Genomic DNA, 27443 nt, shown 5'->3' on the forward strand with positions numbered 1-27443 from the left:
ATAGGACCACACCTCAATGCCCCCAATAATTAGGGAACCCCCGGGCCTTCAAATGACCCCAGGATCCCCAGAAGTTTTCTGTAGATGGTTTATAAAAGGGGGTGCACCACATGGCAGGTTCTGTAACAAGGTGAGCAGAGGGCACTGTTGCAGGCTGTGGTCTTGGGCAGGGCAGGACAGGGCAAACCAGCTAAACAGAGCTGTGTCTTGACCTCCGTGACTCCCCAAAGAAATTACCATGAGAGAACTGAGAGGATTTAAACCAAGGAAAGTTAGATTTAGTGGGAATCATAGACGTGCGTTCCAAGGCAGAAGACGAAAATCGTACCCAAATCCACCTGCCGGCTCAGCCTTGGCTTCTCACTCCTCTGTGCCTGCCTGACTACATGACCACCCCTTCCCACCTGGGGGTGTTGTTACTACAGTTGATGATTATAAGCCTGCACCAGGAGGGGGTCCTAGTGACAGGGGAGCCAGCTACTGTTTAGCAGAGACACAAAGAAGGCAGCTGGTTTATTCGTATCCCCTGGCAACCTGACCTTCCGCAGGCTCAAGAGGGGTGGTCTAGTGGAAGAGATAATGAAGTTTCTAGGAAAAGGGAAGTAGGACTATTTCTGACCGTTCTAATCTTACACTTCCTCAAAACAAACACATGAACAGCTTTGCACTGTTACCAGAGACTTGAAATTTTAGAGAAGAGTGTCTATGTATGCAGCACCCATCTGCCAAACACAGAATTTGGACCGTAGGATCATGAGATCATCACTTATTTGGGATATCATTGGATCCAAGTTATTGGAAGGTCAGGTTGCCAGGGGATATGAATAATTTGGATCCATTATTGTCCCAAATAAGCTACTCTATTGCAAAGGGGCATGGGGGGAAATGGCTTTCTGAATTTCAGCATCTTTATCTTTTTTTAAGTTAGAGAATAGTTTATTTTCAGGGTAAAAAATTCAGTAAGTACAAAAGGATTTCAAATAAAAAATAATCCCTGGTCTCACCTTTTAAACATATGTACACTTATTCTTTTTAAAATAAATTGGAAAATATTGTCTATTTTGTACTTTAAGTTACTTTGACAGTGTATGTGGACATCTTTCTATACTTTGTACATTTCAGTCTAACTCATTCTTTTAAACAGCTGTGTAGTAATCCATTGCATGGGTATGCTGTTAATTTCACCAGCACTCTATTAATTTAAGTCACATTTTATATCAATAGACAGTGTCTGGCAGCTTTTTTCTGGAACTCAGACTTTAGCAGATGCCACTGGTGACAGCTTTCTTATGCGTCCTAGGATATAGTGATCCCACGGAGGCTTCAGGCCAGGGGTCAGTGAACTTTTTCTGTAAAGGGCCAAGTAGTCAGTATGTAGGCCTTGAGGGTCATGTGGTCTCCGTCCCAGCCACTCAGCTCTACTGTCGCAGCATGAAAGCAGCCCTGGATGATAGGTAAACAAATGAGTGTAGCTGTGTTCCAATAAAACTTTATCTATGGATCCGAAAGTAGGAATTTCAGATAACTTGTGTGTGTTATAAAATATCATTGTTCTGGCCGGGTATGGTGGCTCATGCCTGTAATCCCAGCACTTTGGGAGGCCGAGGCAGGTGGATCACTTGAGGTCAGGAGTTCCAGACAAGCCTGGCCAACATGTTGAAACCCCGTCTCTACTAAAAATATCAAAATTATCCAGGTGTGGTGGTGGGAGCCTATAGTCCCAACTACCCGGGAGGCTGAGGCAGGAGAATCGCTTGAACCCGTGAGGTGGAGGTTGCAGTGAGCGGAGATCACACCATTGCACTCCAGCCTGGTGACAGAGCAAGACTCTGTCTCAAGAAAAAGATACAAAATAAAACGTGAAAGACGATTTTCGTTGGCAGGTTCACTGGGCCATATGATAGTCGGTTTGACCAGGTGGTCCCCTGGGCCACAGCTGCTGGTCCCTGCTTCAGGCTGTCTGTTGGCTCCACGAGGACTTGTCCTATTTGCCTTTCTTCTCTTTATTTATTTATTTGTTAGACAGGGTCTCACTCTGTTGCCCAGGCTGGAGTACAGTGGCACAATCATGGCTCACTGCAGCCTCAACCTCCTGGGCTCAAGCACTCCTTCCATCTCAGCCCCCCGAGTAGCTGGGATTGCAGGCATGTGTCATCACGCCCAGCTGATTTCTTTATTTTTTAATTTGTTTTATTTATTTGAGACAGGGTCTCACTCTGTTGCCCAGGCTAGAGTGCAGTGGCACGATCATGGCTCACTGCAGCCTTAACTTCCTGGGCTTAAGTGACCCTCCCACCTCAGCCTCCTGAGTAGCTGGGATTACAGCCATGTACCACCTGGCTTTTTGTATTATTATTATTATTTTTTGTAGAGATGTTTTGCCATGTTGCCCAGGGTGGTCTTGAATTCTTGGCCTCAAGTAATCTACTGGCCTTAACCTTCCACAGTGTTGGGATTACAGGCATGAGCCACTATGCCTAAAGCCAGTTTTTGTTTGTTTGTTTGTTTTTGGTAGAGACAGGGTTTCAGTATGTTGCCTAGGCTGATCCCGAACTTCTGGCTTCTGCTTCTGCTTCCCAAAGTGCTGAGATTATAGGCATGAGCCACCGTGCTTGGCTCTCTCCTCTTTTATGCTAAAAATAATTCCAACACCTACCTTGGTCTTACGTTCTAGATTTATGCCAGTTTTATTCATTACTTGTTTAGCTCTTTTTTTTTTTTTTTTTTTTGAGACGGAGTCTCGCTCTTTCACCTGGGCTGGACTGCAGTGGCGTTATCTCGGCTCACTGCAAGCTCCACCTCCCAGGTTCACGCTATTCTCCTGCCTCAGCCTCCCAAGTATCTGGGACTACAGGTGCCTGCCACCACGCCTGGCTAATTTTTATATTTTTAATAGAGACGGGGTTTCACCGTGTTAGCCAGGATGGTCTCGATCTCCTGGCCTTGTGATCCGCCCGCCTCGGCCTCCCAAAGTGCTGGGATTACATGAGGTACCAGGCCCGGCCTTAACTCACTGTTTTATCTGTTTGATTGAATCATTCGTTCAACACATAGTTGAGCCTCAAATGTGTACCAGGCAGAGTGAGTCTTGGATACTGGGGATTTAATAAGAACAAAGTCTCTGCCCTCAAAGTGTTTATCTTCTTATAGTGGGAACAGATTTTAAGTGAAAACCTATTTGATTCAATCAGGAAAGGGTTGTGAAGCAGGAGTCCAGGGTGTTTTAAGAGCATGTCACAGAGAGACCCTGGGGAATCAGGGGAGGCTTCCTGGAGGAGGAAGCTGCAGGATGGGAAGGATAAGGAAGGGGTAGGGGATGGGAAGTGTCTTATTGATGGCAAAGAGTCAGCTGTGTTTGTAGGGATCACGCAGCCCTTGAACATTATATTAATAATTTCGCTCTATAGTGTAAGGGAGAAGGAAAGCAGCTATCTTTCTGATTCTCCTCTGGAATCGTTTCTTAGACTTGTTTTGTTTGGCTGTAGGGATGTTTTAAATACTTTTTAATCTGTCTGCCTTTCTGCAGGAAGGCATCTATGAGAATAGCCACTCATGTTTATCTTACCTCCTGACTCCTGGAGGCACCTGAGCTTGTGCCTCCTCACTGCTGGGACAGCTGCATCTGCCTTTCTGCCTGGCCCCTTGCTTAAGCGTCTTTGTTCTGTCCCTCTCCAGGTGGCATTTCATCCACATGCTAGCCTGGTACCCAGAAAGTGCGGTCCCGGTTCTAAGCAGGCCATTCTTCTGTTCCTCTTTGTCTGTCTACCTTTCTTCCACACACTTCTAGTCTTTCTCCCCTAATCCCTAATCTCTTCTTTTCCAGAGGGTACCTGGGGATAATAGGGGTTCTGTCCCCATTTTTACACCTATAACCAGTTGAAAGTCTAATTTACATTTGTGTTACCTTGCCTTGGCTAATCTGCTTGCTTTCTTTTTTTTGTTTCTTTTCTTTTTTTGAGAGTCTCGCTCTGTCGCCAGGCTGGAGTGCAGTGGCGCGATCTTGGCTCACCAAAACCTCCGACTCCCGGGTTTACATGATTCTCCTGCCTCAGCCTCCCGAGTAGCTGGGATCACAGGCATGTGCCATCATGCCCAGCTAATTTTCGTCTTTTTAGTAGAGATAGAGTTTCACCATGATGGACAGGATGGTGTTGATTCCTGACCTCATGATCCGCCCCTCCTTGGCCTCCCAAAGTGCTGGGATTACAGGCGTGAGCCACCGTGCCTGGCTGGCTAATCTGCTTATTTTCACATCCATTTAGGATTTTATGGATGAGGTTGTCACAGTGCTAGCCACTGAGCCAGGCTCTGGGGATCCAAAATCAAACTAGATGCTGTCTGTGATCTCAGAGCCTGCAGTTCTAATAGGGCCAGAGACAAATATAAACCTGTAAGTGTTACAAGTATTCATGCGGAAATCTGGGGGCTTGAGGAAGGGAGTAGTCAACTTTATCTGGATATCAACCAAGTCTTTGCAGGGGGAGGGGGCAGCCTTGACTCAGGCATTCCAAGCCAAGGTTACAGCATGAGTAAAGACCAGGCAGGAGAGAAAAACAGCGGATGTGTTTGGCATTGGTTAAAGAACAAAGAGGTGAGAGAGAGAGTCAGGGGCCTTGGGGCATTTTGAGGAGTCAAGTCTTTATCCTGTAGGCAGCAGGAATCCATGGGAAATTTCCAGGCGGTGGCGTGACATGATCAGAATATTGTGGCAAGGCTGCTTGTGCAGCAGAGCGAAGGCTTTAAGGCCGGTGAGCATGGAGGCCGACAGACTAAATGAGAGGAGAAATAATGAGGTCAAACTCCAATTCTACAGCAGTGGCTGGAGAGGAGGAGGTAGAATCTGTCAGACAGGATGTGGCTATGGCAGGTCAGGGATTGGAAGTGCCTGGATTCCTCCGGGTTTTCTGCCTTGTGTGATGGGACCGTACAGTGAGTATAGGGAGTATAGGGTATTCAAGGGAGGAACAGGTTAGGAAGAAAGAAAAATGAGTCCATGCTGAGTGTGTGGTTCCCTGGGGTGCATTCAGGGAGAGATGGCTGGCATTTGGATGGCTACAGTGTGACTTAGAGGACTTCTGAGCTAGAGATGGGAACTTGGTGAGCCATGTGGGTACATGGCCTGGCATGCAGAGAGCGGAATGGATTTTGCCCCTCCTTGCCCCGTTGGCCCGGCCACTGTTGCGCAGTGACCAACCTGCCCAGCTATAGAGGGTGGCCCAGGATTTGCGTTTCATCAGCAGAGAGGTGAAGTGATGAGGATATAGAAGATCACCCGGGGCCTTGCAGCACAGGTTTAAGGCAGCAGCCAAGGAGACTTTGAAGGAATTGTCAGAGATATGAGGAATCCAGGAGAAAGTAATGTCATCAAAGGCAAGGGAGAGAAGATTGTGAGGGAGGGGAAGTCAGGGACAGACTGAAATATAGATCAGGTTTATGATAAGAGTGTTGTTTTAAATCACTGGGGAAAGCACGGATTATTTAGTAAACGGCGTTGGGCCAGATGGCTAACAGGAAGTTTCAGTGGTTAATGCAGTAATGCCATTGCTTTCATATAAACTTGCCAGCGCCATCAGAGCATGCTCCGTGGACTTTGGGAAGTCCCTATCTTTCTTGTGGCTCTCTGGAAATTTCATCATGCAGAGTGGCCTTCAGTTCAGCCCCAGGAACTCCCGGGGTTTTGGTATCAGGAAACTGCTTGTCTTGTGCTGTCCAGGGAAGCTCTCCGTTCCCACCAAAAGTTGACTGTATTGCCAACAGTTTGGGATAGTGAGCTATTATCAATAGCCTACCCCATCCAGGGACCTCAGCTAGTGTTAAGGAGACTGTCTTAGTCTGTGCGGGCTGCACTAACAAAATACCATAGACCGGATGACTTATAAACAATGGAAATTTATTTATCACAGTTCAGGAGGATGGGAAGTCCAGGATCAAGATGCTGGCAGATTTGGTGTCAGGTGTGGGCCTGCTTTCTGGTTCATAAGGACAGCTGCATTCTCACGTGGTAGAAAGGACAAACAAGATCCTCTGAGTTTCTCTTTTTTTTTAATTTTTTTTTTTTTTGAAACAGAGTCAGGCTCTGTCACCCAGGCTGGAGTGCAATGGCACGATCTCGGCTCACTACAACCTCCGTCTCCTGGATTCAAGCGATTCTCCTGCCTCAGCCTCCCGAGTAGCTGGAACTATAGGTGCCCGCCACCATGCCTGGCTAATTTTTTGTATTTTTTAGTAGAGATGGGGTTTCACTGTGTTAGCCAGGATGGTCCGATCTCCTGACCTCGTGATTCACCCTCCTCGGCCTCGCAAAGTGCTGGGATTACAGGCGTGAGCCACCGCGCCCGGCCTGGGTTTCTCTTTTAATGGCACTAACTCCATGATAGTGGAGCCTGCATGACTTAGTCACCTCCTAAAAGCGCCGCCTCTTCATACTGTCACATGGGGAATTAGGTTTCAACATGTGAATTTGGAGGGGACACAAACATTCAGACCATGACAGGGACCTCTTACTTATACAACAAATAATTATATTTCAAGAGATATAGCACAACATTTTTTGCTCCATTTATAATTGAAAGGTCGGCTGGGTGTGGTGGCTCTCATCTGTAATCCAGCACTTTGGGAGGCTGAGGTGGGCAGATCACTTGAGCCCAGGAGCTGGAGACCAGCCTGGGGACCATGGTGAAACCCCGTCTCTATTAAAAATACAAAAATTAGCTGGGTGTGGTGGTGCACACCTGTAGTCCCAGCTACTTGGGAGGCTGAGGTGGAAGGATCACTTGAGCCCAGGAGGCGGAGGTTGCAATGAACTGAAATTGCACCATCGCTCTCCAGCCTGGGTGACAGAGCAAGACACTGTCTCAAATAAAAAAATAAAAATATAATCGGAAGGCCAGGCATGCATGCTTCCTCACTTAATATAGTCATAGGTATTCAGGCCCTCTTTCTGGAGAGATGCTGACCTTTTAGATGTTGTTTAGGATACATTTTACCATTTGGACATTAGGAGTATTTGAAGCCAGTATAGATGGCCAAGATTAGTTTAGTTTAATATATTAGTCAAGATTTTACTTCTTATTTCTTAATCTTTGTGTACTCTAAATCCAGTAGTCTTATCTATATCATTCATTTTTTTTTAAAAAGTACCATTTGAGATGATATCTTAACCCTTTCTCCCCCACTATAAAGCAGAGCCTGATGCAAGGATTGAGTGTTAACACCCTATTTAGGGAGGTATCAGTACGGAGTGGTGAGGGTAGGTGTGCAAGGGAAGGAAAGCCAAAGAACAAGGCCAAGTGATGCTGGCTGGTGTTTGACAGTGAAATGCAGAGTCCCAGCCGGTCACTTCGTGGATATGTTCACTTCTGGAAGGGCTGCAAGGAGGAGCCATGCCCTGGAGTAGTCTGCAGGAAAGCAGAGATGTTTTATCTGCTCACCTCCCTCTTGTCTCCTATTTCACACTGGCCAAGCCCCTCCCCTTGCACAGCTATTTCCCTACACATTTGGGTTGTACCATCTGACTCCTACCAACCTCTCAGAAAGCCACATTCCACTATCCAGAGTGATGCTTTATCCAAGCCCAAGGCAGTGGTCAGCAGAGCATGAATGAGGTACCAAGCAAAACAGAAGGTGGCTGGTTGATGGAACTATGAAGAGTCCAATGTCTGTGTCCCTAGGCAGAGACTCTCCTAGAACTGAGTGCTGTGGTGAACGTCTGTCTCCTCTCTCAGACCTTGATAACTTGATCTTTCATAAAAGTGGGTTGCAGAGGCCAGTGATTTTGCTTCGTAATCATCCTAGGTGGAAGCTTCTAAATCCTCTAACACAGGGGTTGGCAAACTGTGGCCCATGGGCCAAATTCAACTCACAGCTGTTTTTGTAAATGAAGCTTTCTATTGGAACACAGCCATGCCCTTTTGTTTACATATTGTCTATGGCTGGTTTTGCACAGAGATTGTAGAGCTGAGTACAAGCTGTCTTCAACCTAAAATGGTTGGCCTTAACGATCTGACTTGGTGTAAAAGTGATACTCATTCACTAGAAACTGTACTTTAGTTCAGTATTCAGTAAATTACAGGAGATATGTAACACTTTACTACAAAATAAGCTTTATGATAGATGATTTTGCCCAACTGTAGGCTAACGGAAGTGTTCTGAGCACGTCTAAGGTAGGTGAGGCGAAGCTATAGCATTCAGTAGTTTAGAATACATGCATTTTTGACATACAATATTTGCAAGTTACAATGGGTTTCTCAGTATATAGCCCTGTCATACGTTGAGGAGTATCTGTAGTTGCAGCAGAGACCACGTGGCTCACAAAGTGAAAATATTTACTCTCTGACCCTTAACAGAAAAAGTTTGACAATACCTGGTTTAAGAAATAGAACCAGGCTGGGCGCGTTGGCTCATGCCTGTAAACCCATCACTTTGGGAGGCTGAGGCAGGCGGATCACCAGGTCAGGAGATCGAGACTATCCTGGCTAACACGGTGAAACCCTATCTTTACTAAAAATACAAAAAATTAGCCAGGCGTGGTGGTGGGTGCCTGTAGTCCCAGCTACTCGGGAGGCTGAGGCAGGAGAATGGCGTGAACCCAGGAGGCGGAGCTTGCAGTGAGCCAAGATTGCGCCACTGCACTCCAGCCTGGGCGACAGAGCGAGACTCCAAAAAAAAAAAAAAAAAAAAAAAGAAAAGAAAAGAAAAAAGAAATAGAACCTGTTTGTTTTACACATACGGAAATGAAGTCCCTACGTGGTAAAGGGACTTGATCCAAGTTATCTCGTCATTTATAAGCCAAGCTGTGACCAGACTGCCCAGTCTTCTAATCTTTTCTTTTTTGCCTCAGTATTTGGAGGAATGGGCATGGGTGGCAGTGACTTAAGTTGGAATGAGAATAACTGAGTTTGTGGATTAGTAGATAAAGAAAAATAATCTGAAATAACAATTTTTTAAGGGAAACCTATGCATCTTATTAAAGCATGAACCCAAATCCAGGAGAGTTGAAAATTGTTTTTAAGCTTTATTTTTTTATTTTTTTTTATTTTTTGAGTTGACCTCCCAGGCTCAAGTAATCCTCCCACCTTAGCCTTCCAAGTAGCTGGGACCACGGGCACATGTCACTACACCAGGCTACTGGAAAAAAAAAAAAAAAAAAAAAGTGGTGTTGTTGTTTTTTTTTTTTTTTTGAGAAGGAGTCTTGCTATACTGCCCAGGCTGGTCTTGAACTCTGGGCTCAAGCAATCCTCCTATCTTGGCCTCCCAAAATGTTGGGATTACAGGCATGAGTACCACACTCAGCCTTTTAAGCTCTTTTGATGAAGAATCTATATCCATCAATGTGTTATTATGTTTGTGAGCGAAGCTTGGAGGGCTAAACCAGGATGTGAGCTTTTGGATTCCTTTGCCAAATAGTAATTTTCTTGATTTCTTGCTTTAATTTTTCTTTAAATGAGTGGATTCCCATTTAACTTATTATGCCAGGAACTAAAGTGAGTTTCTGGATAAGTTTTCCAGCAGAACACTTTTAACTTTCTTTGTTACAAATAATTGGATCCTTTTCTAACTCCCCAAATAGAATGAACGGCCCTGATAATTCTGTGTTAATAAAAGTTACTCTGAGAAGGTTCTATTCCCAAAAACATCCATCTATTTTCTTCTGTCCATCTGTGTTGAGCAAATGTGAGACTAAAAAGATGTGCATGTGGCACATTTGGTTGATTAAATTAGGGTTGTGTGCATGTGCGCCTGTGTGTATGTGTGTGTGAGTGTGAGAGAGAGAGAGAGCGCCAGCATAATTTATATAAAGCCTAATTTTGGCTTTATTATTTTTCTTTAATGGATTCTTAGTGGAAGGCTGTTAGAGCTTAAAGCTTCCTATTAATCCGCTTCTGTGTGGGTTTTGTTTTCTCTTCCAGGATATCCGTTCTAATGTTTAGGTAATACTTATGTGCATAACACACCCCTCATTTTTCACCAGTGTTTAAGGCCAATAATCTCCCATTTGTGGCAAATGCCAAGTGGCTTAAAGTCAGTCACACCGCTAGTATGAAGTTGAAGACCCACACAAGCAAAAAGACAAAAGAGACAGATTTTGTTGTTTGCTCTATTCTAGGAAGTTGAGTTACTTTGCAAGACTGTTTATTGGTAAACAGTGTGAGAGCGTTCCTCACTGTCTGTTAGGTGGAGCCAGTGATTAGCAGCATGTGGTTCAGATATGGAAGTGGAACAAAAATAAATGTGTAGAATAGGATCCAGAAATCTTCTAGAATATTCGGTGACCCAGAATATTCCACTTCTAGCTGTATACCAAAGAAAATTGGAAACACATGTCCACACAAAAACCTGTGCATGCATGTTCAGTTCAGAGGAGCGTTATTTATTATGGCCAGCAGCAACCAAAATGCCTATCAACTGATGGATGGATAAACAAAATGTGGTTTTATCCATACAATGGAATATTATTCAGCCATAAAAAGGAATGAAGGTACTGGCTGATACATGCTACAACGTGGATGAACCTTGAAAACATCACAGCAAGTCAAAGAAGCTAGACACAAAAAGCCGTGTGCCATATGATTCTGTTTATATGAAATGCCTAGAATAGAGAAATCCACAGAAAACTACCCTGGTGGTTTCTTGGGGCTGGAGTTCATAGAGAGTGACTGCTGATAGGTACACGGTTTCTTTTTGAGACAATAAAAATGTTTTAAAATTAGGTAGTGGTACAGGTTATACAACTCTGTGACTATACCAAAAACCATTATATTATATGCTTTTAGAGGGTGAATATAATGATATGTGAATTATATTGCAATAAAAGTGTCATTAAAAACAGGCATGTGTGGGCATGGTGGGCGTTTATGACTTTCTTGGCATCCTTTAGAAACCGTTCTCTTTTTTTTTTTTTTGAGACAGAGTCTCACTGTGTCGCCCAGGCTGGAGTGCAGTGGCACGATCTCAGCTCACTGCAACCTCTGCCTCCCGGGTTTTAAGGGATTTCTCCTGCCTCAGCCTCCCGAGTAGCTGGGATTACAGGTGCCCACCACCATGCCCGGCTAATTTTATATTTTTAGTAAAGATAGGATTTCACCAGGTTGGCCAGGCTGGTCTCAAACTCCTGATCTCAGGTGATCCACCAGCCTCAGCCTCTCAAAGTGCTGGGAATACAGGCATGAGCCACCATGCCTGGCTTAGAAACCATTCTTTAGACGTCTTGGTTAGGGAGTCTTTCTGCCTGATTGCCAAACTTTGGTGGGTGTCAGAAATACCTCGGAAATTGAGTTTGTTTAAAAAACAAAACAGTACGCAGATTCTATCACTGACTTTCAGAATCTACTTGGAAAGAGAAAAAATGTCTACTTTATATTTTTCAAAGTTTTCTAATAGTCACCACCTATTTTTACTTGCAAGGACACTTTGCAATAATAAAATGGTGGAGGCATAATCAAATATGATAAAGTTGAAGAACAAATTTAAATCCAATTTCCTCTTATAGAAATTTAATGAGAAAACACAACTTCTTTAAACAGGTAAACATGCATCGTAGCCCCAAGGTTAAAGGTTATATAACCATAAACCGTTGTAGAATCTCATGGTGGAGCTGTTGAAGACAAATAACTCAATTTTGTGGTTACAAGACTTAGAATGAGTATAAAATTGCCAAGAAAGGCCCTTCACCTGGCCAGTGTTTATATTCTTAAGTGTCACCAGCGTGGCTGACTTGTATATCTTTTCCAGCCTTTATTTATTTTATTTATTTATTTATTTTTTTTGAGACGGAGTCTCGCTCTGTCGCCCAGGCTGGAGTGCAGTGGCGCAATCTCGGCTCACTGCAAGCTCCACCTCCCGGGTTCACGCCATTCTCCTGCCTCAGCCTCTCTGAGTAGCTGGGACTACAGGCGCCCGCCACCACGCCCGGCTAATTTTTTTGTATTTTTAGTAGAGACGGGGTTTCACCGTGGTCTCAATCTCCTGACCTCGTGATCTGCCCGCCTCGGCCTCCCAAAGTGCTGGGATTACAAGCGTGAGCCACCGCACCCGGCCCCAGCCTTTATTCTTATCTGTTTAAGAGGATGTAATGGCAGGTCTTATAATTTCAAAGCTTTAGGGTCAATAGCTCAAAAATTGTTTGGATCTCAGCATTTTTGCTATTAAAAAATATGCATGCACTCTGCTTTCAACTTTGTTTCTAGCTGAGGCTAAGTCAAAGAATTTGGGGCGGCCGGGTGCAGTGGCTCACACCTGTAATCCCAGCACTTTGGGAGGCCGAGGTGGGTGGATCACAAGGTCAGGAGATCGAGACCATCCTGGCTAACATGGTGAAACCCCGTCTCTACTAAAAATACAAAAAGTTAGCCGGGCATGGTGGCAGGCACCTGTAGTCCCAGCTACTCGGGAGGCTGAGGCAGGAGAATGGCATGGACCCGGGAGGTGGAGCTTGCAGGGAGCCAAGATCGCGCCACTGCACTCCAGCCTGGGCAGCAGAGTGAGACTCTGTCTCAAAAAAAAAAAAAAAAAATTGGGGGGCATGTACTGTTTTCATTTGTACATTCTGCTTAGCACCCTGGCATCCAGACAAGATGAACGGCATCCCTGCCTTCAAGGAACCTAGAGTCTCATGTGCAGCAGTTCAGGCCTTGGAGGTTTGGAGGAGTTGTAAAGTTTCTTCTTTCATTTTTCTCTTCTATGGAGATCTTTAGACTGGGGCATCCTAATTTGCCTCTACTTTGGTTAGGACGAGTGTGCTGGCCTGTAGTCACTTGTCTCTTTACCATTCATTACATGGTGGAGCCCAGTGGCTCAGTGGAGTCCAGGCACTAATCCCATAGCAGGATCTCTACCAGTCGTTAGATCGACCAATACTCGTTAATTACAGGCCAAAGGAAGTACAGGTCCACTGTGCATTGTGTACCTATCAGGAATGACTTTTGCTTGATTTGAACTCATTTTGAAAAGTGCTGGTCTGTGATTACTGGACTCCTAGGGAAATGGCATTATAATGTTTTGGGGGTGGCAGGGAGGTGGCAGGCAGGCAAGGTCAGGACCTCTGGAATCCAGGAGAGCTGTCCTACAAAGACACAGGGAGGGTAGATGTCACTTGCAGGATTATCATTAGACTAGGGACTGTCAACAGAAGCTTCCGTTCTGTGAACACAGTGCTTAAAAATGTTGTTAGTTTTCAACATGAAAAATTGGGAGTTTTTTTTCATAAGCATCTGGATATCTATCTTCTTTCGGAAAATCGTGAGGTGTGGCCCCACCTTCCTGCATGAACACAGCTGGCTGGGGCTCAGAGGGTTTCCACTACCTGCCATTTTTTTTTTTAATACTCAATTGGGCTTCATGCATGTGTTTTCCGTGTTTAGTTCTGTGGGTGTCTGAGTTTGGGCCCGATGAAAAGAGGGTGCCTGGTGATTTTACATCAAGTATTGAGGGTGAGGGTGGCATCAGACACAAAGGAAGATATATATGTGTGTGTGTGTGTGTGTATGTATATATGTGTGTATATGTATATATACATACCTGTATATGTGTATATACATACAGGTACATATGTATACACACATATACACATATATACACATATGTATATATACATATACGCATGCGTATACACATGTACGCATATATACGCATGCGTATACACATGTACACATATATACATATACACACATACATATACATATATGTATATGTATATATGCGTGTGTGTGTGTGTGTGTGTGTGTGTATATATTTTTTTTTTTGAGATGGAGTCCTGCTCTGTCGCCCAGGCTGGAGTGCAATGACGTGATCTCAGCTCACTGCAACCTTTGCCTCCTGGGTTCAAGTGATTCTCCTGCCTCAGCCTCCTGAGTAGCTGGGATTACAGGCACTCGCCACCACACCTGGCTAATTTTTGTATTTTTAGTAGAGATGGGATTTCACCATGTTGGTCAGGCTGGTCTTGAACTCCTGACCTCGTGATCTGCCCGCCTTGGCCTCCCAAAGTTCTGGGATTAGAGGCATGAGCCACCGCGCCCAGCCGAGGAAGACATTTTATGAATGAATTTGGAAATGAGAGATTATGAAAGGGGACCAAGCAAGAGAATAAAAAATCTAGGGCAAGCAGACACATTACTCAACAGGTATGAAGCACCAGTTTCAAGAGGGGTCTTAAAACCCATCCTACTCTGCCTTTTTTCTGGGGCTTTTATGTGTGTCCAACATTAGCGCAGGAAGCTCTGCCATTCTGGGGCTTGTGTGGAGCCTGTGGGGTGGGGGGTGGGAATGGGAGCCTGTGGTGCGGCGGGAAGTTTTGGGCTACAGGGAGGATCTGTCTGGATGGACATAACCAGAGTGGGCTTTTAAAGGGTGAGGTCCCAGGGAGTCAGTGAAACTCCTAGTATACGTGGAAATGATCTCTAGGTTATATTCTGATAAGTGAGTGGGCAAGGACCATGTGAATTGATTATCAAGTAACAAGGATTTGCTAAATGCCTTCCGTGTGCTGGGCTCTGATTAACCACTTGGATGGCTTCTTGCAGGGGTGGTGTGGGCGAACACAATGTGAATGGCTTCTTGTTTGCAAAGACAGAATGCTTCCTGAAGTGGATATGAGATTGTTAAAATGAGACTTTCCTTTGGGTTGGAGTTCATTTCCTTTCCTGCCTGAGTATTGTGCTGAAAGTCCTTTCTACCTCTAAACACCCTACGAGGCTGTGAGTTGCAACTCCTACGAGCTCGTCACCCACGAATGTTTGAGACGGTGCCTCCCTATGCAAAGCTGGCATGAGGTCCCATGGATGAGATTGTTATTGTTGGAGGAAGACCTTGGAGTGGGGTAATAGCTTTTTTGTTACTTCATTCTGAGTTGGATTCCAAAGTAGGTAGCACTCATCCAAGAGGTGTAGGAGGAGGAAAACAGGGTGAGAAGTTAGTCATGCAGGATGCTGGTGTTTACTGCCTGCCCACTCCCTGTGAGCACTGTGCCCAGTGGAGCAGAAGGGGCACTGAGATGGCACAAGGGTCTTGTCATCCTTGGATAGATGATGAGCCATGCTGTGCAGGTAGCAGGCACCCTGGATATGTCTGAGGCATGAAGCTCCTGCCCTCTTGTCGTCTGTGGTTAATGCCTATCTGCGTGCCCAAAGATACCCTCAGCCCCCAAAGAGTCGCTTCTGTGAGGTCAGTCGAGAGTCAAGCCATTTATTGAGTGCTGTGCCACAGGGATGGACTATTGGAGTAATACGTTGGAGGGATGGACTATGGGAGTAATATGTTGGGGTAGGGTCCTGCTCCCACTCTGAAAGCTTGGCCAGATTGTGGGGACCCCATGGGGGGCCTTGGTGGCTGGTGACGTGTGGAGTGGGGAGGTCGGAGCAAAAGCAGTTTTCCAGCTGGTACAGAAAATGTCATTGTTTTCATAATCAATATTACTATACTCACGGGCTTCGGGTGAACACCTGCGTGGACCTGTGCTGTGGTTGGAGCGTGGCTATCCTGTGCTTTCTTTACTGCCCCTCTGGGCCATGCCAGACACCTGCAGTCTCTGCTGCGGAACCCCCAGGCTTCTCTGTTTCTCATTCGTCCAAACGTTCTCATCCCCAGATCCACTTCCAGGTGTTAGGTGGACCTCTATCCCGGCCTCCCATCACCCCTAGTCAGCCCCAGCCTTCTGCTTCATGTTACGGGTTGAGTTGTATCCCACAAAAGATGTCCAAGTTCTAACTCACCAGTGCCTGGGAATGTGATCTTATTTGGAAATAAGATCTTTGCAAATGATCAAGTTAAGATGCGGTCTTCAGTGTGGCGATTCCTCAAGGATCTTGAACTAGAAATACCATTTGACCCAGCCATCCCATTACTGGGTATATACCCAAAGGATTATAAATCATGCTGCTATAAAGACACATGCACACGCATGTTTATTGCGGCACTATTCACAATAGCAAAGACTTGGAACCAACCCAAATGTCCATCAATGATAGACTGGATTAAGAAAATGTGGCACATATACACCATGGAATACTATGCAGCCATAAAAAGGATGAGTTCATGTCCTTTGTAGGGACATGGATGAAACTGGAAACCATCATTCTCAGCAAACTATCGCAAGGACAGAAAACCAAACACCTCATGTTCTCACTCATAGGTGGGAATTGAACAATGAGAACACTTGGACACAGGGAGGGGAACATCACACACTGGGGCCTGTTGTGGGATGGGGGGAGTGGGGAGAGGGGGGGGATAGCATTAGGAGGTATAGCTAATGTAAATGACGAGTTAGTGGGTGCAGCACACCAACATGGCACATGTATACATATCTAACAAACCTGCACGTTGTGCGCATGTACCCTAGAACTTAAAGTATAATTAAAAAAAAAAAAAGATGTCTTCCTGGAGCATAGTGGACCCATATCCAATATGGTGGGGTCCTCATCACAAGGAGGAAATGTGGACTCAGAGACAGACACTCATGGAGGGAGGAAGACGCTGCAAAGGCACAGGGAGAAAGCCATCTATGAGCCAAGGAATGCCCAAGGCCACCACAAGCTAGGAGAGAGGCCTGGGACAGATTCTCAGAAGGAGCCAACCCTGCCAGTATCTTGATTTCAGACTGTGGCCTCCAGAACTGTAACAATACGTTGTTTCTGTTCTTTAAGCCACCCAGTAATGTGGTATTTTGTTATAGCAGCCCCCTGGAAACTGACACACTTCCCCCGCCCCACACTAGTGGTTATCTTTGAGTACTGATAGCTAAGCAGTGGTATCATGTCCTCTAGGATGCTGTAAACAGGTTGCAATCTGTCCCCTACATTTCAGTACCCGGCATGGGGTTCAGGTGGCATGAGCAGCAGGAAGGGTGGCTTGTTTCCCCATTGCCTTGCCAGGCTATCAGTGAATGTGGGGTGCAGGCTCTTGCTTAAAAGAGCTGTCTTGGTAGCAGTTCCAAGAGAGATGGATTTTTTTAAAATTATGTGTTTTTGTTTTTTGGTACAAGCTGCAGAAAAGAGGGACTTAAAAATAATTAATTTCCAAATACTTTTGATCCTTCTCTTGGCTGCTCTGAACCATACCAGAGAGGACTTGGCTGGCTGAAGGTCTTGCCTGCAGCTCTGCTGTTTCCTGGTATGTTAAGCTCTTCCTTGCATTTCCAGGATCCCGAAATTGCAATTTCCCCATCTCTAAAAGAGAGAGTTGGGCTAGTTTTTAAAACCTTTCAGGCTCTGTATTTCACCTGAGAGACAACCCTGATGGCCGCTGCAGAGGAGGGTTCAGCTCCTGCCTCCACTTCCCTTTTTTCCCCGATTCCTGCTGGCTGGGTGCCTCCCTGCAGTGAGACGACACCTCATCAAGTTGAGGAGAAGGTGCTTGTTCACAGTGCTTCTTTCCAGGGCATGGGATCAGGGAGGGTTGTATTTCCTCGTTTTACTTTTCTGCGTTTTCCAATGTTTCTTCCCTGGACCTGTATTACTTTTATAAGTAGGATAAAAAGCACTTCTCTGAAATAGAGGAGAGGGCTGGAACTTAGCACCAAGGCTTTCTTTTGCTTCCCATTCCCTAGCATAACCCTCGTGCCCCTCTGTTTCTCTTGATCTTTCTCAGATTTCTGTTTTTATTCGTGTCCTCTTCCCTCTCTCCTGCTTGAATCTTCTAGTTGTATTTTGAGGTGTTGCTAAGCTAAACAAGTGGTCTTATGTTCTGGCCATCAGGGGTTTGTTCCAGGGCCAAGCTGTGTGAACGTGAACCTGAGGCTGAAAAGGCCCATGGCTTTGTTTGTTTGTTTGTTTTTATATGATACAAGGAGCATCCAACAATGCCCGGCCCATGTGCTCTCTGCCACTGGAGAAGGAGTGTGCCAGGCTGGAAGGCAAGGAGATGATGACTCCTTGTCTCAGACCAAGACTTCACTTGCTTTCTGCTCCTGGTATATACAAATGATAGGTGCTGATTGATGAGATGGGTGCCACTGCAGAAAGGTACGGAGAGGACAGAGCAGAGGCAAAGCCTTGGGAAGAGGAAGAACAGAAAGGGCCAGGGGCACATGGTGATTTTTGAATGCCGTGATCCCACCCAGCTGGCTCCACTCTTTCGTATGAAGAGTAGATTCTTATTACAAGGTGTGCAAACGCAGAACTTTCTTCACTAGCAGAATTTAGAGACAGAGATGAAAATCTCAAGGAACTTTTATGACGACCTGAGTATCTGGGGACCTGGCTGATTTCATGACTCTCAGTGAATCCACCCTGTTGCGTTCACTCTTCTTTGCCTACATCTCTCTGACCAACCTGATGTCATTTCTGTAGTTTTCATCATTACCACCCGTTTGGAGGAAATGGTGCAGGCAGAGGGTGCTTTCAAGTCAAGAGTAATTGGTGGGTTGTTTTGATTCTTGTGCCTTTCTTTTAAAGGGCCCTACCTCCAACACCTGGATAAAGGTAGCACCTGGTACAGAGAAAACCCTGCCCTTCTTTGTCGCCTTCTAGACCAGTGCTTCTCAAAGTGTGGTCCCCAGACCAGCAGCATCAGCATCACCTGGGAACTTGTTAGATGTGCAATTTCTCAGGCCCTACCCCAAACCCACTAAATCAGAAACTCTAGGGGTGAGACCCAGAAATTTGCATTTTAATGCTTCCTCCAGGGGACCGTGATGCTGGTACCACACAGCATCACAGGACTGGCTTGAAACTGACCATCTCAGTATGAAACAGACCAAGTCCTAGTGAATGGCTAGCAGCTGCAATCTGTTTTAACCAGTCCTCCAAGTGATTCTGATGGGCTCTGACATTTGAGAAGTGCTCCTTTAAGGCTGCCCCTGTTCCTAGCATCTTACCATTCCCCTGCACGGATGAGGTTTTCAGTCCTCTTTGCAGGGAGATTTTTAAACCTCCTGCAATTTCCCAAGGAATCTTATTTCCTTCAACTATAAAATGCTGCCTAGTTCTGCTTCATTTTGTGTGGTCTCCTCTATCCTGAATGCCCTTTTTGATGTTTGAGAATAGCTTTTTTTGCCAAGAATTTCTATACATGTTTTACAGTGCTGGTTCATGATAAGGACTTTTTCTGTGTGCCTGAAGGTGGCACGGGGCTAAATGGCCATCCTCTTCCTTGGGAATCCAGCAAGTTTACAAGTGGCTTTGTGGCCACACCTGAGAGATTATTGCTGATTTCTATTTCCCAAAATAGCCTTAGCTCTTTCTGACTATTTCCCCCAAGTCCTGTGAAAAGCAATACTCCGTGATTTTGAGCATAATTTTTTTTTTTTTTTTTGAGACAAAGTCTTACCCTGTCACTCAGGGTAGAGTGCAGTGGCACAATCTCGGCTCACTTCAACCTCCGCCTTCCGAGTTCAAGCAATTCTCCTGCCTCAGCCTCCCAAGTAACTGGGATTACAGGCACGCACCACCACACCCAGCTGATTTTTGTATTTTTAGTTGAGACGGGGTTTCACCATGTTGGCCAGGCTGGTGTCGAACTCCTGACCTCAAGTGTTCCACCTGCCTCGGCCTCCCAAGGTGCTGGGATTACAGGCATGAGCCATGGTACCCGGCCTTGAGCATAGTTTATACATGTAAAGTCATACCTTTTACTGGGAAGTCTTCTATATATGGATTAGCAATGTGAGCAATTGAAGTTAATAAAGGCCGAGTTTCTCAGAAAACAACAACAAAAAGTTGATGCATAAGCGGAAAAATGCCATTTTATGGGAGAAGTTTCCAAGCAGTTGTGTGGTATGATTTTCCATGGAGAGATTATGGAAGCACTGCTTGGAGCCTGTTAAAAAGCCACAGTTCAACATGGTCACCGAAGAATATTCCAGTTGTCAGTCTAATGGCCTCTGGGCCATTGTTGGCCATTTACAGGGCAATATGCTCTGATGGATGTCCTTGGGCAGGGACTGTCTTGTTATAGGACTCGAAACCTACTCATACTAACTTATGAAAAAAGGGCATTTATTAGAAGGATATGGGGGCATCTCACAGGAATGCAGGCGTAAGGGTGGGAAAATCAGGTGCCGAGATTGATTGTCCTAACTGTGGGACCTGGTGATGTCTTATGCTACTTATTTTCCTTCCCTTTTCCTTTTCCTTTTCTTTTCTGCCTTTCTTTCTGTCTTTGTCTTTTTCTTTCTGTCTTTCTGTCTTTTTTTCTGTCTTTCTGTCTTCTCCACTTTTTAAAATAGAGACAGGGGTCTCACTATATTGCCCAGGCTGGTCTCGAGCTCCTGGGCTCAAGACACCTACCTTGGCCTCCCAAAGTGCTAGGATCATGGGCGCGAGCCACACTGCCAGCCTATGCCACTTCTTTCTCTGGGTTCTCTTCATGCATCTTTCTCTCCGCAGTCTTGCCTTTTCTTCTTCAGCAGCCATTTGGCAGAAATGGCCACTCATCATGGAAGAGGACCACCCCAAGTCCTGTTTTATACAACTCTTGGCAGGTCCAGTAGCAATAGCCAAGTAGTCATGCCCATTGCATGTGGATCCAAACTGGGATTTGGGCAGTTCTTAGAGAAGAGTCTTGAACATGTGTAGTTGGATATTGTGAAATATATATTGGTCTTCCATCCAGCTCCCTGGCGTAAACCCTTGGAATCTCCAGAATCGGAGCCTCTCATTTGCTAATGAGTTGATGGGTATCTGGGATCCCCTAGGCAGCTTCAGGATGGGAGCTGGTCACAGGAAAGACCAAGGCATGATTAGAAGGTTGGAACTTCAGCTCCTACTCCACAAACCTCTGGGGAGAGGAAAGAGGCTGATTATCAGTTCCCAATGATGACATCAATCGTGTCTACGTACTGAAGCCTCCGTAAGAACCTAGAAAAACAGGGTGCAGAGAGCTTCTGGTTAACTGAGCACATGGAGCCTGGGGAGTGGTGCCTGGAGAGGGCGTGGAAGCCCTGTGCCCCTTCCCCCATCCCTGGCCCTGTGCATCTCTTCCATCTGCCTCTTCATCTGTATCCTTTGTCTCCGCACACACAGGACACCTCATGCACTTCAGCAGCTCCACAGAATGCCACCCTGTCAATGCATCATTGTCCCCTGTTGATGAACATTTAGGTCACTTCCCAAGAGTCTTTTCCCTCTAATGAAAAGTGCTCCACAAAATACCTTCATACTTACATTATTGCACACCTAAAACTGTTGTTAGGCCAAAAGACCTGTGCATTTGGGCTTTTGATGGATATCTCCAAATTGCCTTTCACAGACAGGCATTCTCACCTGTTTTTGCAGATCCTGGTTAGATAGGGGTTATCAGTCACAAAGGAGCTTATTTTCCCCATGGGTGAAAACATAGTGTCTTACAGTCTTAGCTTGTATTTCTCCAGTTTTGAATGAGAATGAGCATCTTTTTTTTTTTTTTTGGTTATTGATCATTTGCAATTGTTTTTTCTGTAAATCACCTGTATATGTTCTTTGCTCTTTTTAAACTGGGTTGCTCACTGATAGGTAGTTCATATCACGTGAAGGGAAAAGAGGCTTTATCTGTCTCCCTGGCCCCCTTCTTGGTCTTTCCCTCTGTCTCTTTATCTTTCTTTTTATCTACATGCATATACACATGTATCTTTAAGAATCAGCCATTAGCCATGTTACTGAACGTAATTCTAATAGTTGATTTGAGCTGAGTCTTCATTCATTTATCAAACAATTACTGAGTGTCCTTGGTGCCCGGGAGACAGGTCCACATTTATTTAATACAGTCACAACCCTCAGAATACATCTGGTGGAGGGATAGGTATGAAAGCAGGGGATGTAGCTGAGGCAGAAAGAGATTATTCTTCCAGCCAGTCTGTTAGCTCCCTAGGGCAGAGACGATGCTGTGAGCCCCATTCCTGCTCCCCAGTGCTCAGAAAGTCTGAATGAATTGACAAGGAGCCTAGGGACTGGACTGGTAGGCCACCTGGACTCTTCCGGTGCCATGTCACAGTGAGAATAGCTGGCTGCCTCACTTTCCCTGTCAGCTCCAAACACCTGGGAACCGGATTGCTTAAAACTTGTCTTTCCTGTCCTCTGACTCAGGACTTGGCCCTCAGGGGCTGAAGATAAGACTTTGGGAAGGAGACCACGCCCTGCTAGAGGCACCTCCCCCACTCCTGCTGCCTGTGCCCGCACACTGGAACCTTCTCCCTGGAACCTTTTCCCTCTGGGCTTCCCTCACTGCAGCACTCACTGCTTTTGTGCCTTCTCCTTTCTCCTCATCTTCACCTATTCTGGAAAGACTCTGAGGACTCAGTCATGCTCGTGGGTTTGTGGCAATCTCTTCTAATTCATATAGCACCCCTGGGAACTCAAGTAGGTAGCAAAGACCCATGTCAAAGCCATGGCTCTTAGAAGGTTGGGGTAACATCTGGGGAGTTCCTTAAATTACTCTACATTGCTACCATGTACCTTGCCTGATCCTAAGTCTGACCCACCCCCTGGGGCTTTTGTCTGGGCCCAGGTACCTCCTGATCCTTGGCTGGGTTCTGTGACTGTCCTACTATGGACTATACTAGTTTTCCCCGCAGGTGGTTAGTCACTGAGATTGCTTGATAAAAATGATGATTTGAGTTCCTCCCAGCCTACTCAACCAGAAGCTCCAGGTGTGAGGTCTGGGCATCAGTATTTCTAACAAGTGGCCCCAGTAGTTCTGGTGAGTGACTGGATTGGGAAATGAGACCAGAGCTTTGCCAAACACCTGTGCTTAGGTTCTGGATCTGGAGCATCCAGGCTTTGGATTCGATAAGGTTTCTTCTCAGTTTCTCAACCATCAGATGGGAGTCATATGCGTGAGCTGGCAGTGGGTTACCAGCACCTGTTGTCTCGGTGACAAGACACATTTCTCCAACATTGCAGTCAACCTTCCTTGCCCTTCAACCCAGGTTTGGGTCAGTGATCTTTTAAATGCTCACGGATTCCCAGTGTATTTGTACAGGTCTACACTCTGTAAGGAGGCTGGTAGATCAGGGATCCTAATGGGGATTGAGAGACAGGCTTGGACAGCTCCAGGCAGCACCCCCTACCCCCTGTGACCCTTCGAATTCCTTGGCTATTCCTAGATTCCTGGCCCTGCTCTTTCACAGGCCCTCTGTGCAGGCTGGAGCCAGACCAGAGCTTGGTTCTGGCAAATATCAAAGGGCCAGGGCACTGACAGGGCCTGCGCTTCATCCTGTCGGTAACACAGTTTCTGTATCATCTGTGAAATGGGCACAGGAGCCCCTGCTCCCCACTGAGATTGTAGGGTTGCCCTAAGAATTTTGTAAGCAGCTGTGAGTGGGAAGTTGGGGACCACTCATAGTGACGTCTCCCTGGTTAACTAAGGGATAGCCTGACACCGCAGCAATGCTGAAGAAGGCATTCTAGCCCCCTCTTCACCCCTAGCACCCCTCTTTTGGGAGATGTGCTCCTTGTAGGCATCAAAAGGAGGGGTGAGGCAGGCATCCAGCTTCTGGGGTAGAAGTTGGGAAGTAAAGAAGAGGAAGGAAGGAATGGAGGTGGTTTTGGTTTTTTGTTTTGTCTTATTGTTGTTCTTAATGTCTGTGAGGGCTTACTCTGTGTCAGAAACTGTGCTGACAGCTGTATGTACCTCACTGAGTCCTGTCCTCAACAGGAAGCTGGGACCCCTATAGCTATCCCGTACTTTACAATAGGGAAACCGAGGCCGAATAACACGTTCGTTGTTAAAAAGAATAGATCTGGGATTTTTGAACATCTGTCTGTAAGATGCCAGCGCCAGAGCTCTTAATGAGGGATTCTCAGACCTGAGAGTATACCAGAATCACCCAGAAGGCACCCAACAGGTTCCAGATAATGCTGATGCTGCTGGTCCGGGGACCACACTTTGAGAACTACTGCCCTAGATGATCCAGTCTGGCCCCTGTTACCTCTGACCTCATCTTCTTCTATTCTCCCTTCCCCACAATCCTCTTCAGCCACACTGTCCTCCTTGCTGCTCTCTCTAAGGAAGGACAAGCTTCTGCCTCAGAACATTTTTATTTTATGTTCTCTTCATTTGGGATCCTCTTCCCTCAGGTATGTGTGTGGCTTGCTCCTTCCCTCTGTGATAGGAGCCTTCCAAGATAGCCCCCAACACACCCACCTCCTGATACACTCCTGTGTCATCCCTTTCTACCTTCCCTCCTGGGTGGTCCATGAGACTAATAGAGTCTGGCAGTCATGATGGAGTGTCACTTTTGAGACGAGGTTGTAACAGACATTGTCCCTTTGCCTTGCTTTCCCCTGGCTCACTCGCTCTGGGCGAAGTCAGCAGCCATATTTTGCAGAGCCCCCTGGCAAGGAACTTTGGCTCCTGCCAGCATCCGTAGGGCGAGCTTTCTTTTTTCTTCTTTTTTTTTGAGGTGGAGTCTCGCTCTGTTGCCCAGGCTGGAGTGTAGCGGTGCAATATCGGCTCACTGCAAGCTCCGCCTCCTGGGTTCACACCATTCTCCTGCCTCAACCTCCCCAGCAGCTGGGACTACAGTTGCCCGCCACCACGCCCGTCTAATTTTTTGTATTTTTAGTAGAGATGGGGTTTCACCGTGTTAGCCAGGATGGTCTGGATCTCCTGACCTCGTGATTTGCCCGCCTTGGCCTCCCAAAGTGCTGGGATTACAGGCGTGAGCCACCGCGCCCAGCCAGGGCGAGCTTTCTTACAAGTAGCTCCTCCAGCCCCAGTCAAGCCTTCAAATGAGGCAGCACCCACTGACGTCCTGACCCCAACCTCATGGGGGAGCCTGAGGCAGAATTGCCCAGCTAATCCACTCTCTGATTCCTGATGCACTAAAACTGTGTGAAATAATAAATGATGTTTCCAACTGTTAAATTTGGGGTAATTTGTGATATAGCAATAGATACATAATACATTTCTCTCAGATCTTCATTCTGTGTTCCTTTCTTGGTGAGGCCTTCCCCGGCCATTCTTAAATTACAGCTTCTTTCTAATAACACTTTCTATCCCCCTTCCCTGCTTCATTCTCCTTAGTGTGTACCAACAGCTAACCTGATATGTTTTGCTTATTTTTTGTCTCCTGGCACAACTCCCTCCCCCAATCCCATTAGAAAATTTTTAAGTTTTCACTTATGGAAAATTTTATACACACACACATTTTATACACACATGTATGTGTCTAAAATTAATTTAATTAAAGATTGAATGGCATAATGACCACTAGAATTTAAGCTGAAGGAGAAGGAGTTTAACCACTTATATTTCCTGCAATATAACCCTGTGTCCAGCACAGTGCCTGACACAGAATAGGCCCTCAAATATGTGTTAAATGAATAATAATAATATTCATGTTGAGGATGATTCTCAAATAAAGGGTTGTTTATAGATTAAAATACATTGTTTTGCTACAGCTCCCAGAGTCCCAGCCTAGAGCTCAGACACGGTGAGTGTGGCCAGAAAATGGTGGTCTTTGTTGTCAGACCGAGTTGCAGAGATGCCACTTCTCACTGAGGCCTCAGTTCCTTCCATTAAAAGTGGAAATGGGCCGGGCGCGGTGGCTCACGCCTGTAATCCCAGCACTTTGGGAGGCTGAGACCATTCTAGCTAAAACGGTGAAACCCCGACTCTACTAAAAATATAAAAAAATTAGCTGGGCGTGGTGGCGGGTGCCTGTAGTCCCAGCTACTCAGGAGGCTGAGGCAGGAGAATGGCGTGAACCTGGGAGGCAGAGCTTGCAGTGAGCCGAGATTGCACCACTGCACTTCAGCCTGGGCGACAGAGCAAGACTCTATCTCAAAAAAAAAAAAGAAATGACAGAACCTATCTCATAGGTGTTTCCTGACCGCTGAAGGGGATGCCAGATGTGGAGGGGCTTGGTGTGACCAGGCGTAAATGGTTCTTCAGAGAGTAGTTGTTTCTTTCCTGCAGAGAAACTGTGGTTGTGATTTAAATATCATTTACCTTTTTTTTTTTTTTTTGAGATGGAGTCTTGCTCTGTCGCCCAGGCTGGAGTGCAACAACGCGATCTCTGCTCACCACAACCTCCGCCTCCTGACTGCAAGCAATTCTCCTGCCTCAACCATTTACTTTTAAGAGGGAATTTCAAATGTCTTGTAGCAACGGCTGTACTAGAAGGCATTGAAAAGCCAGAGATGGAGGAAACTCTGGTGCACAGGAGGGGGCCAGGTCTCTGTGAACTGCTGCTGCTGTATTGGCCAAGGGAGATAAGCAGGGGCCTCCAGGAGAATGTGGCCCGATTACAAATTCTGTGTCTGCCTGGACCGAGGCACTGGGACTCGCTTGGAGGACAGGGCAGCATAGCCTGGGGGCAAGCCAGCTTCTGGGTAGGAAGGGACAAGGGCTGAGAAACGGAGTGGCAGGGCTGCCATCTGACTAGAAAAACCTGGCCATAGCCTAGGCAGACCCTCGTTGTGAGGACTGCAGGGCAAGGAGAGAAGCCATGGGTAGAGAGACCACGGGTAGAGAGACCACCAAACCAGGGCAAGGAAGAAAGAAAAGTTGATGGTTGGGGAGGAGGAGATAGAGTAAGTAGCACAGAAGGGTGAGTATAAAGAGAGGCAAAGAGGAGAAGACTGCAGGAATCTCAGATCAAAGTTAAGACCCCAAAGTCTGTTTCCTTCTGCTCTGGTATCTGTGGTTATTTTACCTGATAACCACAGGGGGCAGCAGAGAGCTGGCACAAGCCAAGAAAAGTGGACGAGCCCCAGCAGGAGGCCGCTGGGGGCCAGAGGCTTGCAGGTGGGCCCATGGCCAGTCACCATAACCAGTGGCTTAGGTCCAGGGGCTCCTTGTGGCTTTCCCACTGGAGCCCAGTATTCCTAATGCAGGCAGGATGCAGCCTTAACAAGGGGAAATGAAGCCTGGAAGTGACTATTTAAAATTAATAACTTCTGCCTAGCTCACTGTTTTTAAAATTTATTATTATTATTTTAAAGAAAGGGCATCTGTGCTTTGAAACTCAGATTTGCATAGTCTTCAAGCTTTCAACTAGACTCTCACTTCACAAGTTATTCATATACTCACTCATTCATTCATTTATTCATATATAGAGATAGGGTCTTGCTGTGTTGTCCAGGCTGGACTTGAACTCCTGGGTCCTATTGCAGCAGCCTCCCAAGTAGCTGGGACTACAGGCGTGTGCCACTGTGCCCAGCTGTCTTTATAAGTTTTATTCTATGTGGGGTAGACACTGTCATTCGCCAAGGAGAAGATTAACATCTTTGGCTCTTAGCATTGATGCTAAAATAGTACCTCCCTTAGACTGGTTTCATCCATGGCCAGTATATGGCTCTCCAGGTCTCATCAGAAGAGGTCTGAATGGCGTTCTAGTTACCACTAGGAAAATATGTGGTTTGTGTGAATTAGGTGGGGTGGGAAGAGGCTCCCCAGGGCACATCTCACTTCTTCCACTCTGACTGCATTGTTCCTCCTAGAGTCTCTGGGGCCTGTGTGGCCATGGCTCTGTTAGTAGAGTCTGGGCAGTCATCCGGGATGACCTAAGACCACAGGGATGGATGTCCAGA

General features: G+C 46.1%; 1 protein-coding gene across 10 annotated transcripts in view; it reads left to right on the forward strand.

Annotated features, from left to right (window-relative positions):
• GAS7 (growth arrest specific 7) overlaps positions 1-27443 on the forward strand; it is a 287263-nt gene that overhangs the window by 183319 nt on the left and 76501 nt on the right. The window lies entirely within an intron of this gene.

This window comes from Symphalangus syndactylus, chromosome 20, assembly GCF_028878055.3.
Source record: "Symphalangus syndactylus isolate Jambi chromosome 20, NHGRI_mSymSyn1-v2.1_pri, whole genome shotgun sequence".
Classification (NCBI taxonomy): Eukaryota; Metazoa; Chordata; class Mammalia; order Primates; family Hylobatidae; genus Symphalangus; species Symphalangus syndactylus.